Source organism: Dromaius novaehollandiae, chromosome 25 (genome assembly GCF_036370855.1).
Source record: "Dromaius novaehollandiae isolate bDroNov1 chromosome 25, bDroNov1.hap1, whole genome shotgun sequence".
NCBI lineage: Eukaryota > Metazoa > Chordata > Aves > Casuariiformes > Dromaiidae > Dromaius > Dromaius novaehollandiae.
Genome location: NC_088122.1, coordinates 5672307 through 5685690, shown reverse-complemented (window position 1 = coordinate 5685690; position 13384 = coordinate 5672307). Strand labels below are relative to the sequence as shown.

Here is a 13384-nt window from a genome sequence, read left to right as displayed (position 1 = left end):
AAAAATCTGTTTCTAATTTCCAAACTAAATATATTCACAGGCAATTCATAGCCTGCACGTCTTTGTGCCAAAAGACCCCCCAGCTTTTAGCTTGAAAGCTCTTCTCCTTCCCTAGAGTTTCCCTCCAAATGTACATACACAGAGAGCAATCACAACCCCTCTCAATCTTTGTGTGATAGGTTTTTCATTCCACTGGTGTCTCCATATGTTCATGGGCCTGCACGATGCAACCAAGTTCAACAGAATTAGGGAAGTTTCCCTTTTCAAAATCTCACTTTCATTACAATATAGTAGCCTTTATTCAGCTAATGAGAACATTAATAGTTAGATATGTGGGTTTATTTGATGTAAAAGCAATGGAAATTTTCATGTTCTAAAAATACATGCTAACTTGTATGGAGGGGGCAGTGGGTAGGAAAGTCACTTATTTCTGAAGAGGTTTTCCTTTGCACGTACCGCTAGGAGTTTGGTGTGTTTTTTTCTGAAGTATTTGCTACGGATCAGTGTGGGAGCAAGGGTGCTGCACTGCACAAGACTGTACTCCAGTTCAATAGCACAAATTCAGCGGTCTTTCAGTTACAGCTACTGCTGCTGTTGTCTCATAGCAGAGTATTTAAAACCTCTGCTGTCTGACCGAGCCATTCTGTCTTTCTGTTTAACTGCAGATTAAATCCTATATTGAATCCATTCCTTCCTGCAGAGACTAGTGAAGAGTAAAGACTAAGGTCACAGAGAACAGTCTGGGGCGTGAAGGAGGCAAAAAGAAAGCTAACATCGTACAGTCCTTCCAGGTCTTCCCTCCTAGCAACATGTAAAACATAAAAGCCTTTGTGTTAGGAGTGGAGGGAGAGGTCAGCCCTTGTCACCACACAGCAATAAAACACAAAGTATTTGTTGGAGCAGTTCTGAATGAAAGGGACAAATGAGGGAAAAGCTACAAGCAACCTAAACTCAGTCTCCTGAGTTGGGCTTTATAACGAGGTCTTTTGGTAGCATTTTACATCCAGTTTGTACAGGCATAACTAACAATATGTAGGACCTTGCAAACCCCATGTTTCCTTTTGAAGGAAAAGAGCCAGGTTCTCATTTTCAGTAAAGCTTCTGAACAGCTGGCAATCGGTGCTATGGCAGGCAGCGCTGTGGCAGCGTAATGGCAATTGCAGATAGGCTAAACATTAGGCAAAGCACTGTGCTTGTCGTCGTGCCAAAGCCTGGTCTTGAGCATGTTAGCATTTTACTTCAATGAGGCTTCAATACCTACCTAGCTTTAGGGATGTGCTTAGCAGATTTAGGGCCTAAACATCTTGGGAGAGCTCTAATAAAGGCATAACTATTAAATTGCAATCCTAATAGCTAGGTTATAATTAACAGGCTTATGTAAAAAAAGAGATACACTTAGACATAGAAGAGCATTCATGGGGGGGGTGGGGGTCCCTCTTAAATATATTTAACGTGGTGTGATTCCTTTGCTCAAGGCAAAACAGACGGTCAGATTTGATAGAAAAAAAATGTCTTCATTATACTGTAAGATATGAGTCCAATAGTACTGTGATGACGGGGTGAATTATAGCTTTAAATACCAACCTGCGCCTGGCTCTTGCACACAGTGCCTAAAGGCAGAGTGCCAACGTACAGATTGGGTGACACACATGCTGAAGTTGAACAGACTGATTTTCACACCACCTCCTGGAATAAGCTTCATGTTTGAAGGTTTTTTCGAGCATTTTGTGGTATAAATGTAGGTCTTGCTTGAAGTTGTTTGGAGAAAATATAATGTGCAAGAGAAAAGCTGGTATGGTGTGTTTACTTGAAAAATGTCAATATAAAATGTAGCTTTATAATTGTACAAGTGGGATTTGCTGGGTTTTTATAGGTGGCATGTTCACTGAAATTATACGTCCAACATAATCTTTAATTCTTTTTATTCGTCTAATATCGTAACTTTTGTCGATATTCGGATTTTTTCTGCTAGCAGTTTTTCCTGCTGGTTGAGTCATTAACCTTGACATTTTCTGTATGGAATATTCAATGAATTTTTTTGCCATCATGTGGAATAATTAATGTAAGATCGTTCTGTCTAATGAGTTATAACAGCAGAGTTCAAAAGACAGTCTTTTGTTTGTGGCATCATTGTCTGTATTAGCAAACTGGATCTTTCCAGTCTGTGGCAATGAAATATAAAATACAAGGTTGTAAAAGCTTATGCAACACCAGTTCTAGGATTATTCTATACCTGACAGGGACACAATAGAAAATTCAGTTCTGTTCTGTAATACGATTTAAATGAGCATTGAGATATGCTGTAAGTTGATGGGGGAATCAGAGAGCTGTCTTCTTCATACAGCAGTATTGTCATTAGGCAAGGATCCAAGCATAGCTCAATCTCCTCCGAGTTGGGCTTTTAGCCTACCTTTTAGGGAATTTCTGGAGGTGATTTCTTGTATGTTTTTCTGTACACATATGCTTAGACTGAGTAAAATTTTGATTTCTATATATTTCATGTTTTGTACAGCTTTTGTAAAGGAAGTAATGGACATTCCCCCAAAATGGTAACAGCATGATTTCTAAATAGCATCTAAAGAATAATTCTCTCCAAAGAGAGAATTAGCCTGCTTTTTGGCTACTGAAGCAAGAGTTGCCTGTCTTAACTTCCTTCTATACTGATGTTTAGCAGAATTGAATTATTAAATATCTTTTTCAGGACACCTGGGGAAGTGTCCAACTTCTAAGAATAATTTATTGTAACATCAATTTATTTTTGTCTCCTTCCATGAAGTCCAGTTCTCACTGCGTAGTGGATAATAAATGTGCTGTTTCCAGAGTCATTCCCCCAGCAGGGCTAGCCTGTCTCTCAAAAGGGGACAGGAATACTCAGCACCATCTAGTCATCTTGCCATGACACCAGGAATTGTGTGTCCTGGCTACTGGCACCTTGATTGTGCTCAGCTCATCAGCTGCTGTGTTTGGAAAGGGAATAGCTGCTCTCCATCATGATCGTTAACCAAGGGTTTCTAAGAGTTTAATTGCAAAGGGAGCTGTCTCACTGCTCAATGAGAGAGAGTCCTTCTGTGTTGTGCCTCCTTTGTTTCACATCCCTGCACTTTTAAGTGTATGTATTTCCCTTCATCCTTATGATGTCTGATGATATCTCTTAACTAGAGTATTTGCTAGCTTTCCCATGCCAGTAGCATTTACTGAGATGTGTATGTATTTTCTGTGCCTTGATTCCTGGCTGTCTTGATTTTGTCCTATTTTATACATTTATCCTATTTGTTAATTCAAAAAATTATATTTCTCTGAGAAGCTTAAAACTGGTACTCTGCATTATTTTAGAAAACAGATACTCTTCACTAAGACTGGTTGTGAACTCTACCTCTTTCCTTTACCTCTTTCATCTGAAGAAAGAAGTGAGATTTTTTGTAATCTAAGTGTCATTAGTCTTGTAATTCAAATAGTTTGAATTAACTCCTATTAACTCCACTTCCCTGCACCCTTCTTCCCCTAAGTCTTCTTTCCTCCCTGGAGGAACCGTAACTCAAACAGCCGACCTGCTCGTGGTTCTCCTGTGCCCACACTCGCACCTCCACACCACGCAGGGCTCTGCTGTCTGTGTGTTGATGGACGGGACGTATGCACACATTCACACTGCACAGAAGTTTCATGTTGTGGTTTGGCTTCAGCTCTGCATCCATTCCTAGTTCCTGAGCCTATTTTTAACTCTGAGTAGGCTAAAACTAGACCTCCTTCAACGAGTATCCTACTGTTCAGCTCTAAGTGGATTTAATGAAGCTGTTGCAATGAAGTGAGAGGCAGGCTGGAGTATCAGAGATGCCATCAGTTCATAATGGAGTTGGTGATTTGCAATTAAGACTCAGAGAAAGTGTGTCTACACCGCAGATTGCAATGTTGCATAGAGATTTTGGAGATTTAAATATCTTGGAGAATGAAAGCAGCAAAATCCTGGTAGAGTAGTGCTTCAGGCAGTCCTTATTTATATCAGATTCTGAAATCTGTGCCAGATTTATATCTTTTGCTTTGTGTCCTCTTTATGCCATTCTAAGGCTTGCCTTGAACATGGGTCATGCATACAGTGCATTTAGAGCAAGTCTGAGAAAAAGTAAAGGGAAAAAAAAAAGTGCATTCTCCAAATATAAAAGTTCTGCTCAGATGGTATCAAAGAAATCCTGTTAACTATCACTTTTTATGGAATTAATAAGTGGACTTAATTCTTGTCTCTTTAAGTTCTTATAATACACGTCTCCTATTTTAAAGTTTCAATTTTTTAAAGTTTATTTTTACCTCATTAAATGCAATATAAATTTAATTCATACAACAAGAGTGTCCCTAATGTCAGAATGGTTCAAAAAAGAAGCAGGAAACATATTGAAGGTTTCTCTGCAGTTTCTTATCATTATTTACTTAGAGGATTAAAGGAGTTTCAGAGGATGTTTGTTCCTCTCTGGATGAATGGGGACCTGGCTTGTATCACATTACTCTTACTCTTCTGTTCATAGCAATAGAAAATAATCAAAGCAAATCTCTTTTACCAGAGTCACAGAATACATTTCTCTGTCCCTCAATAATATATTAGGGGACTTTTTGTTGCCTGCTTCTGTGCATCTGCCAAATAAACACCTATCGTATATTAATTTAATCTTAAAAAATATTAGAAGGCAAATATGACCAGAGACAGAGTTATTGCTTTTAAAGATGGGAAAGTCTGAGGTAGATGTAACCAGCTCCCTCACTTTTAACAACTCCCTATTCAGGGTCCCTGTGTCTCTAGGAGATTATTGTTGATTTAATGCAGATTCATGGCTGATCAATTATATTCATTTCTAACAACCTAGATCAGGAACAGAGCTCTGCAGACTCTCCAGTGGTCTGTAGAGGCTGGTAAGATTTTTGCATCTGTCTCTCAAAACAAAGCTTTCATTTACACTTGCAATAGGTCTCTCAGTGAATTTTAGAAGAGCGTAGAAGGAAGATCCTTAAGAAACGCTGCTCTTGTTTAGTAAATGGTTTCCCTGACAGACGTACAATGAAGCAGAGTTTCTAACCAAGTCCTTTATGAACAAAGAGTGTTTAAATGAACATACTTATGGAAAACCAGAAGAGCATCTGCAAATAAATCTGCCAGGATTGTTTAATCAAAAGGGCATAGCCAGAAAAGTGGCTGACTATGGAAAGCATCACTGATTTTCTGTATGATTATGGGATGTGTGACAAAGCCCAGTTTCCCACTGTTTTGAAGATAAAGGAGAAGTGCAATGCATATGCCTGAGTTACTAGCATGATACAATGGTGTGTGAAAATGTAGGACAGTGTTGTATCACAAAACAGGTTTTTCCCATTCAAAAAGCTAGAATCAGGCTTTTAGTGTTTTTTTTCAGTTACTTAAGTTTTACTTTAAAAACCTAGACATGAAATGAAAGAAGCTTTTATTCTAACAAAGGAAAGCTAATTTCTTGATTGAAAATTTGAGTGCACTGTTACAAAAGTAAATCATGAAAGAAGAAAATACACATTTTAAAATAGATCAGAAATAGCCTGTCCTCTGTGCTGTCATTTACAAATTGCCTGAGACTCTTCTTCCTTCACCTGAGGGCCAGCTCAGTGGACACCTGACAGCTGTGTCATATGCTTCAGGTGTAAGGGAAAGAGGAGCACAGACCTTTCCAACCACTTAATGTCTTCAAGCTCAGCAGGGAAAGAATCCCAAGTTGCAATGAATTTTGTTGGTGTCACCAGCTAAGCAATGTGGATAATTAATGATATTTTGCCAGAGAGTGCTCAGACCAGTAAGAGCCAATTTACCTAGAGGCAAAGACAGTTCCTTGAACTCCTTTTTGGGCCTTGTCTTGCACAACTAGATATACTTCCTAGTGTACGTGCTTTCGATTATACTCATTTCCCTTTCCCAGGACGTTTCATGCTGTTATCTACTCTGCAGTAAAAAGAAGTATTTAAAAACACACTACTGGATGAAATTCTTACATAAATGTAGAATTATTGCAAATGTAGCTAATGTGAATGATATTTGAGCAGTAGTGCAGATGCAAGTAATAAATTTGCTACTTTTCCTTTTTCTTGGGAGACAGGTCCTAGCTCTCTTCTGGGATTAGAGACACTTGGGAGTACAAAAGAGCTTCAACTCTTCCCAGACATGTAAATGAATGAACATCTCTTAGTTTCTGGGTGCTCTGAACATTGGGCTGTTGCTTTATAAAAAAAGAAACAGAGGGGGAGGAATGAAGGCAGCATTTGTTCCAGGTATTTTTCAAAGCAGTGAATTGCATTGAATCCTGTGAGGAGACTGAGCACCTGCTGGACACGCTCCAAGAGCACTTTAGGAGACTGCAGGAAACTTGGGTGGATGGCTAGCTGGGCTGGTCTCCTGCTCCCTGGGCTGAGGTGGAAGCAAGGCCCTGAGCTCTGACTGCATCGGCATCTTTCTGCACATAAGATGCCATGCAGCATGGAGGCAGCAGCAGAGCAGTGGTTGTCAGGAGCACAGACTTGGATTTTTGCATCTAAATTCTGTGAAAATTCAGTTTTCATGCCTTTACTGGGGACAGAGTAGGGTTTGAAGTGCAGCCCCTGAGAAGTGCTGCCTTTGCCCCTCTAAGGCATGGAGGATTTTGCACAGTCCAAAAACAAGTTTTATTTACCTTAACACTCCAGTGCCCATCCTGAGGTGAGGGGAGATATGTAGCCAGTTCACTGACCAATCACTAAGAGATTTAATAGCAAAGGAAGCAATAAAAGGATTAGGAATCTTTTGTTATCTGACTTCCTTATTCAGCCCCAGTCCTGAGGCTGATTCTGGGCTCAGGTGAACTCATTTTAGGGTGGAACAACTCTGGAAAAAGCAAGTCAGAGTGTTAGCAGGCTTGTGCTGCCTGGGAATTGTTTTTCCTCCTTGTCAGAGGGTGACTTCCTTTACCTGGAGAGTTAGACTAATTTGAAAAAGAATTTACAAATCCATTTGTTTTCCTTTTTAGTCTAATATCTTTAACTAGCCTATCACTGTTCCCCCTCTGTTAGCCTTTGGGGGAGAAAACATCCCTAACTCCAATTTATGGCTCCCCTGTGCACCATGAATTTGACAGCACAACTCCATGAAGCCACCAGACTTGGCATCTGGAAGATACTTCTGTCAGCACTCAAGGAGTGAGGGTATGTCAGAGGGACTTTCTTGGCAATGTGTTTACTGGACCTTGCTGGCTCCTTTGGTTCGTCTCTAACTCCTAGAAATTCTGTCAAGGACTTCCTATCAGGGTAGCTCTAGGGATCTCTCTGGATCTGCATCTGTGTTATTCCTTAGAAGCCCAGTGAAAATTAGGTAAAAATTCTTTACTGTCCCTAGCCAGCCTCTGTGCAGCTACATCTCCAAGAGGAGATCGCCAAACTCATTGCAAAAGTCAGTTTAAAAACATGGCTAAATATCCTTCATCTGAGTAGCTTAGCTCTGAGAAGCACAATGGTTGTGGGACTAATTTGTCTACAGGTTGTTTAAGTCCTTTCAGTGGGATATCTTGGATTGCAGAGGCTGTAGTGAGACCTGTAGGCTTAGACTGGCTCAGTTTTCTATGTTGTTCTCATCAGAAAGTAATGGTTATTAAGGATGTTATTTTTTTCACAGAGGGTCATTTTGACACAAACAGTAATGAAATAACTCTATTATTACGACTCTCATATCTTCCAAACATCTCTGAAAAAAACCCCTAAAACTTCCTAAGAGCATATTTCCATTTACATAGATGATGCACTGTAAGGGCTGGAGATTTAACATGGAAAAGTTTATTATTTTCCTTTCTGAGAAAAGAAGTTTATTTTTACAGATAAAGAATAGTAAGACAATAGTGAGACAATATTCTTACAGTAGTGAGGCTGTTGTAATGTTGTGCATAGATGCATTACCAGAGCTCCAACATGTAGAATATATTTTCTTTAACAGGCTTTTTAGCTTTTCTTTCAGATTTAATTACATTACAGCAATACTGATTTTCATAATCTGTGTATTCTGCAAGATGCTGGTGGCAACCTTAAATTTCCTTTAGCAGCACTGACTTCAAACAGTATTTTGAAAATCTGCTTCTAGATATTTCGGTAAAACTTTTTAAATAATATGCCTGAGGAAAATTTAAATATTTAATCCTGCCCTTCTGTATCTATGCAAAAATAACATTCAAATACCAAACTTTTGAAAGTTTACTACCAGGTTCTTACAAGAAATTACAGAAGAGAATATTGTTCAAGGCTGAAAGGTTTTAGAAATAAATTGTTCCTTGATTGTTCCTTCTGGGAGGAAACTGTAAACATTTATTCATACATAGATCAGCCCATCACAAAACATTGAAGTCTTTCCCACAGTGTTGTATGCAATGGTATTATTTTCTGACAGCTCAGTAGCTGCCAAACAGTGGGATTTGTTGATGCATTTTTCAAACACTAATTTTGCAATTATTTTAAACTCATCTATCATAAAAGAAGCTACAGGGAAACTACGTGCAAAGCTACATTAGCTTTCAGCACTGTGGGGATCATTTGCAAGTAATATCTATTTAAAAATGAATTTTTTTGGCCATTTTGTTGAAAAAAAATGCATGTGGGCAAATTCATTAAGAAAATGTTTATACAGGAATGTTTAGGCAAAAGAAAAATAACTTTCTTGTAAATTGCCTGTGTGGCTACTTAAGGGATTCAAGATAATTATTGAGAGAAATCCATTTCTTACCTGCTGTTTGAATGTTGATTAGTATTAGCAGCACCAGTGGCCATAAATGGCTCCTGAGGTCTTGTTTTCTCCAGGCCATTCACAGGGTGGTAATGATACCACTGCTGGTAATAATGATTGCTCTGAACAGGACAGATCACAAAAATATCTGGTAGGCTTGGTTCAACAGCACCTGCCCTTGTGCAACACAAAAGGATATCAAATTTACATTTGCAGAGCAAAGCTAATCCAGGGGAATTCATCCCATTGCAATCTTGGAAGGCTAAATTTGTCATGTTTTTAATCTAGAAGTTCTTCCAGATATGTTTTGTATATTGGGGGACATTAATATCTAGGAGAGAGAATAAATATTTTATCCTCAATTGATCCTTTGAAGATGAAATATTAGGATGTTGACAAGAGTCTAATTTACTAGAATATTCATACATGTAACAATTTTTGGTTGTAAGATATATATTGGTAAGCATATGATTTGGGCAGATGTAGGTGTTTTCCTCTCATATCTCTTCCATATCTCAGCATATGGCTCTGTAAGAGAGAGAGAACTCCCTTCTGTGCTTTCCGTTCTCAGCAGGCTCACTACGGCCTCTCCTAACCTGCACAGCAGCTCTGCAAGACATGGCTCCAGCTGCCCTCTTGCTCCCATCCTTCCTTGGCCGTTGTTGCTGTTTCCTGCTTTGGAGTAGCCTGGCCACATCCACGCTGGGTCTGACCCACACCAGGACCCTTGCAGCAGTGCAGGTGTGACATCCTGTGTGCACCTGGGTCTTCTTGGAGGGCCCTCACTGGGCGAAATACCATGGGGTAATGTGGGCTGAGGAGATCAGGGACCACATGGAGGTGAGGTATGTGGCAGCAGGGATGCACTCAGCATCACCAGTCATGGGGTTGCTTCTACACTGACTGGCAACAGGTTGGCAGAGAGGTCACTTGATCTGAGGAGCAATGCGTTGCCATCATTCACGCTCAGCTTTCCTGCACAAGTAATTATGTGTAAACTTTGCAGAAACACCAAGAACCATTTCATAAAGCATATCAATTTGCTTTGTTCAGCTTCTGAGTCATTGACTGTCAAAGCCAGGTATTTCTAGGTGACATCTCTGCAATAGGAGATTCTGGAAAGGTTAAAGCTGATGCAATGCAGTGAACACAAGGAAGGGCTCTGTATTGTCTCACAAAAGACCTGCTTGGTTGTTCTTTTTCCTCTTTTCAGTTTGTAAATAGGAATAAATCCTGTGTCTGATTAAAAGCCTGAAGAACTTTTCTTAAAATAGTACAAATGGCTGGAATTCTGTTGAAACACAATCCCATGGATGAGCTTAACTCTTTTACAGGTGCATCTAAAAATTTTCTTTGCAGAAAAGGCTAGTCTTACCCCAGGCAAACTGCACAGTGCCCTTTCTGGCTGAAACATGAGCACAACACAGTAGTGCACGTCTTGAAGTCAGACCCTGACCTTTTGCTGAAAACTGTTGTTCAAAACCACAATTAAGTCTCCTAGTTTTGCAGGTATTCCCTCCTCTTCTACTGGATCATACCAAAACCTTGATACCTCTGAATATTCAAATCCAAGGCCTGATTTGGATTTGAAGGTTGTGTTTTACTCTCTTCAGCAATCAAATGGTTAACAGGGGAATTAAAGAAGGGAGCCCAGATGGTTGGAAAGGCAAATGCCAGTACAATGAAAGAGCAGACAGAGAGGCATTTCCAGTTCATTGTACAGAGGAAAGAATAGCACCTGAGGCATGAAGTTATACTGGATGCCCCTATATTTGGGGTGTGGCGAGAAGCATTAATGCGCAGGTCAAGTGTTTCAGGCCCTGGGAGGTGTGTGGATCCTGTATACCTGCATTTCTAGCATTGCATTCTTTAGAAGGGCTTTTCTTTTTGGTGACAAATGTATCCTGATTCAGGTTTTTCTGCAGCCAAGTAGGTTTGCTTTCTTATCATTAAAGGAGCCTGAGGGATTCCCTCGTTGCCAGCTCCTTTAAAGAAGTACAGGGATCCATTAACATGTCTTTAGCTACGGTATAAAGGCACTAGCAGGCTCTGCTGATCTGTAAAGTATTTGCAGGTGCCTTGCTCATTCACCAGGAAAGCACCTGGGGCGACCGCAGCTGTGTGTGAAAGGCAGGTGCAGCCATACCGGCTCAGCTTAAAAAAAGTCAGAGCAGATTCCTCCTCCTGCACTGGCTCTTACCTGCTACGGCAGGGGATGTTCCCTGAAGGGAGAGGAGAATCTGTGTCATCTCTGTTGCTCTCCATCAGCAGGAGCAGTTCCAGTTTTCGCCGGTCCAAGAAGTGGGGAGGCAAGAGTAATAGTATCGCTGAAACGGTGTAACTGCCCTAAGGGTTTATGGCCTGTGCAGTTTGTAGCCTGTTTTTTAAGCTGTTACAACCTCCCTGCAGACTCTGTGGAGCAGTCTGGTTACTGCGGTGTGCGATCTCCCACCTCTGTCTTCCCAGCAGACGTAGAAATTCCTGCCCCAATGACCCTGCATGTGATGCTATATTAATATTAACCATTTTCAGCCCAAGCTCTTTTTTAGGCCAAGCAAGAGAGCGTGAAGTGTCGAATGGCTTTGGCCCTGTGGCATGGTGCTGTGCTGAGCCTCGGATAGGCAGTTTGGCTCTTGGAGGGGCTGTAGCCATGCTAACTCAGTGCTTCTCTCATTCTTTTCCCAGTTCAGCGCATTATGGGGCAAGCTGAAGATGCAGGTTAAACTGCTCCAGGCAGAGAGCCTTGCCAGTGCCTCTGGGCTCCCTGCATTTGACTGCCTGGGGGTAGGGGTAGCATAGGGCTATTGGGACCCATCAGGTGCAAGAGCTTGGGGGGTACAGTCAAATTTGCAGCATGCCTGAGCTGTGTTACACCTGGCAAGCATGAGGAAGGATGAAGATCAGTAACCCTGGTGCACCATCCACACACACAGCCATTGCCTGAGCCAGGTCACTCTTGGCATGGGGTAAAAGATGAAGAATGACAGACCAACTTTCTTAGGAGTGACAGATCATTGTAAATACCCAGGGAGAAGCAATAATGACAGGGTTCATCCAAGTGTGAGTCATGAGAGACAGTGTGTGCATTTCCTTGTACGCATTTGGGAACAATATCATTATTAGTGATTCAAAGTCTCATAATATTCATCCTTTCTAAAATCTCCTTCAGCAACTTAAAGGAATTAATCATTATAAAGTGCACTGAACAGTTAACTTTTTATTTTGCCAGATGCTTAGGGATAAAAAGTGAAGGTGAAGCATGGGAGGATGATGCAGCTCCTTGGGTCACACAACTGCCCTGTGGAGAGGAAGAAACTCTGCACTCCCTGACCTCACTTACGGCATCTGCTGTTTACTTTTTCTTTCCCTGATTAAAAAGGTCACTGGCAAATTGATTACCTTCCCCTTTGACGAACTTATCACCAGGGCCATGACTTCTTTCCACTGCAGCATCACCTGAGGAGCAGGGAACAAAGGAGCAATAGTTCTGAGATTGCTGATAGATGCTTCCGTGCTGGGAGATTTGATTTTTGTGGGGATCAAATCATTTTCCTTTCTTTTAGGCCTGCTTGTTTAGCAAAGGTGCAGCAATAATAGAAGACAGGCTTTTGGGTTTTACTGCTGGCAGTTATTCATGGGAATGAAGTTCTCAAAAGGTTTTAGCAAACTTGTGCCAGATTCAGAGCCTGCAAAATATAGATATGCAGTTCATGTATAACTGAGCTGTGGGGATGATTTGTCACCATAACATAAACACATGTAAGTCTCGCACAGTATGGGCCAATGAAGCTGTAAAGCAGAAACAGTGAGGGTGCTTTTGATTAACTGAAATAAGATTAAAATGTCAGTAATTCTAAGAACCGTCTCAGTATGTACATGTATTTGCCACTTGTTAAATTAAGATAGCATGGATTGTTGCTCTTAAAAAGAAAGTCTGGGCCACAGCAAGCTTGAAGAAACAGCTTTCTAGCACATCTGTGACACATATAAAAAAGCAATAGTGGTAGGAGAAAATGTGGTATTAAAGTGGTCTTGTGTGGTTTTCATCCAGCAAGGATTCATACAAGTGCAAGCCACCCCCAATGCGAGCATCTCTAACCTCCCCAGAGGATCTCAAACTATGCAGCTAAGCACAAGAAAGGGCTCACTCTCCAGGTCTATCCAGCTCAGAGCTTTGCTGAGGGTGCTAAGGCCTAGTGAGCCTGGTTGGTGGCTATTAAGCATATGTGAGATGCAATATGAACATGCCCTACCTAATGCCAAGGAGCGCTTGTCACCCTGGCACCTTCGCTGAGGCGACATCTGAGCTAAGGCAAAGCATTGCAGGAGTGACCAAGTCGGGGTAGGCTAGGAAGAGCTCAGTACTGAGATGCAGTGCAGCTGGGCATCATTCTCACAGGACATTTTTCCTCTCAGAAAATGACGTTTCATTGAAATCTAAGCTTTTACCAGGCATGTGTTGTGTTTTACCCATTATGTTCTGAATGCAAAGTCAAACATGCAAATAAGGTTGAAGTGTTCCATTTAAAAATGACAAGAACTCAACATCTCCATTTTTCCTTTCACAATAATTTTTGCTATGAAAATTATCACTTGATGCAATAAATTACAATAATAATGTAAAAGAAGCCTGTCAAAATGACA

The 13384-nt window shown here is 40.8% G+C and overlaps 1 protein-coding gene across 1 annotated transcript in view; it reads right to left on the bottom strand.

Annotated features, from left to right (window-relative positions):
* Nucleotides 1–8816, bottom strand: part of LOC112978874 (mucin-19-like) — a 58468-nt gene extending 49652 nt beyond the window's left edge. Inside the window, exon 1 of the mRNA XM_064497214.1 lies at nt 8741–8816. The gene's annotated coding sequence lies outside the window, so the exon portion shown is untranslated. The remainder of the gene's footprint in view (nt 1–8740) is intronic.
* Nucleotides 8817–13384: the final 4568 nt, after the last annotated feature.